This window comes from Carlito syrichta, unplaced genomic scaffold, assembly GCF_000164805.1.
Source record: "Carlito syrichta isolate Samal-C Ts95f unplaced genomic scaffold, Tarsius_syrichta-2.0.1 Scaffold295139, whole genome shotgun sequence".
Classification (NCBI taxonomy): Eukaryota; Metazoa; Chordata; class Mammalia; order Primates; family Tarsiidae; genus Carlito; species Carlito syrichta.
In genome coordinates, this window is record NW_007239235.1 from 602,886 (window position 1) to 605,574 (window position 2,689).

The 2,689-nt window shown below is 45.8% G+C and overlaps 1 pseudogene; it reads right to left on the reverse strand.

The window, feature by feature from the left end:
- Nucleotides 1–621: 621 nt before the first annotated feature.
- On the reverse strand, nt 622–2,068 carry LOC103256736 (annotated as a pseudogene).
- Nucleotides 2,069–2,689: the final 621 nt, after the last annotated feature.

A 2,689-nucleotide genomic window follows, 5' to 3' on the forward strand; every position in this document is an offset into this window, starting at 1 on the left:
CCAATGCAAATGAGAGGAAGAAAAAAAAAAAGTATTTCCACTTACAACATGAAAATACAGAAACTTCATCAACAAAGAAAGAAAACTATCAAAGAAGTTTACTTCCAGCAAAACTGAGGTAGCACTGCTTTCTCTGCATTCAATGCTTAAGTGGTTCTCGGTACAATATGTTCTTTAAAAAATGCTCACTTGACTGACAGGTGCAGCATGTTGACAGATACACTCAACATGAAATGCAATAAGTCAAAGAAGGAATGAGCAAGAAGTGAGGGAAATAAGGGTTTTGGATAAATTAGCTTTAAAAGGGGCTGTCACCAGACTACACATGCTCTTGGTTGGCCTTGGCTCTCCAAGAGCTCTAAATCGCCTGGGAATTAATGCAATGTGGTTAACAGTTAACGCTGCTATTCAAATCTGTGTAAATCTTCAAAAATAATAATTACAACCTAAATTCAACCATGTAAACAGCACTACACACAGTACAGACCTGCTCTGAAAAACAATATGCAAAACTGAGATCTGGCACTGTATCCTTTTGTAATGTTAATTCAACCTAACAGTCCCATCCCCCCACTCACACACACACACACACACACACACACACACAAATCTAAGTTGTGCAAGAAATGACAGGTTTATTCTATCTGAAGTCTTCAAAAAAAGATACACAACATGTAGCCAGGTTCAAATATTTTAGGGGAATTTCCCCCAACAAAAGAAACAACCAAAATAACCAAAAAATGAAGAAAGTGCCTAAAACATGATACAGCATTTTAGAGCCCTTTCAGATACAAGGCAGAGAAAGGTGTAAAGTAGAAAATATCCGGATCTTCAGTAATTTCCAGAAAGGTCCAATTCCTTGGTTGGCTGCAGGGCAGCGGGCAGATCCTTGCTGCTGCTCCTGGGACAGAGTCACTAAGTCTGCTCCCCCAGACACAAGCCCTCGGGTCCTAAGCCGAGTGCACCTCTCCCTTCCCCTTCCCTTTTCCTTCGCTCCATTTCCCACTCCACAAAGGTATCTAAGAGACTTGGCCAGGCCTCATCTTCACGATAGTTGCTGAGGTCGGGGCCAATCACCTGAGTGAAGCTAAGGAACATGTTCCAAGTGTCCCGAGAGATGCCCTTGATCCCCGTGGGGTTCTCTGTTAGGAAGTTTAGCCATTGCTCTAATACCGGAGGATTGTTCTGGGTAAAGACTAGTTTCCACAGGGCAATGGCTATTTCCCGATGCATTGATCGCTGCCCTTCTTCAGAGTCCAAGCCAAACTGAAATGTAAACCAGTAGAGATCCTTGAATTTATCTTCTTGCTTGGCTTCTGTTAAGAGGCTAGGGAACCGTGCACAGATTCCATCAATGCTGTCTGCACTTATTGCTCTGCAGCCACCAAAAAATTCCTTCCTGGTGAATTTGCACATGGTTGCAGCCTGGAACTTCCAAGCCAAGAGCAGCACTCGAAATTCTGTGGGGTCAACACATAGGTCATTGCAAAAGCGCTCCATGCCTTCCTCCAAAATCGCATCCTCCCGCTCATCCTTGTAGCGCCTGAACAGTTCTTCCAACCTCTGCAAGGAAGACTCCTCAGCAGTGAACTTGGACTCCCTCCCAGCAACTCCTGAGGAGGTTGGCAGCTGGCAGGCCTCAGGGGCAGCCTCCGCCTTCTTGGTCCCACTGACGAGGATATCCCCACCTGGCTTGCCACAGGGTGGCACCTGCTCCTCGCGGTGGCCTGCGTTCCGCCTGCTGTGTGGCTTGCTGCTGGGGTCACGGTCTCCATGCTTGCTGCCCAGAGTTGATGAGGGATTCTTACACTTGGTGACACACTGGCCCATGGTGCCGGTGGCCTGGCCTCTAGAGTGGCCCCCGCTGAATCAGTGCCCTCGCTGTTGCTGGCCCATGTACCTCAACATGCCATCAGCCAAAGGAGCCAGCCAACAGCGGCTCCAGAGGCGTGTCCAGTCAAGACTTTTCTGGAAACGACGGCGGCCCGGCGGGTCCACACCGTCTACCATCCCCACTCGCGTTTCCAGGTTCCCTACTCCCGCCGCCGCCGCCACTGCGTCTTCTTCCACCACTGCCACCGCCTCCTTATCATGTGCCATCAACCCCATAATTCTAAAAAGAAAACAAAAACTTCAGGTGAGATGTTTGCAGCTCCTGTTGAATCATTTGGACACTTACAGATGGGTTTCCTTCCACTGAAATTTTCAATGCACGTTTTTTGGTTGTATAGTAGCGTTCCCATTCAGAAAGGCTGATTTTTATAATAGCTAGAAAATGTGTTTCCCTTATGGGGCGTTCCAGAAGAAATGTCCAGTGATAAAGGCACTAATTTCAATAGACAACTCATCAAGCGGTTAAATAAGGTGTTACAAGTGTAATGGCATTGGGCAAAGCTAACTGAATTGGTTGAATTGCCATGGTCAAAAATATTACTGATTGATGACAGTCAGATTTATCCCCAGTGGAAAAAACAGATTGACCCTTCATGAAATAGTTACTGGAAGGCCTTTGCCTCTAATAATAGAACCCCATTTATCTCCTACTCTTATAAACTCTGACATGACTCAATAGTGCAAGGTTTTAACACATGATGCCAAGGTATATTTTAACTAGGTAAAAGAAGCCTTTTGTGACTCGCCAACTGATAACAACCAAGACTTTATTTTTTCTGAACACTGAAATCTTTAA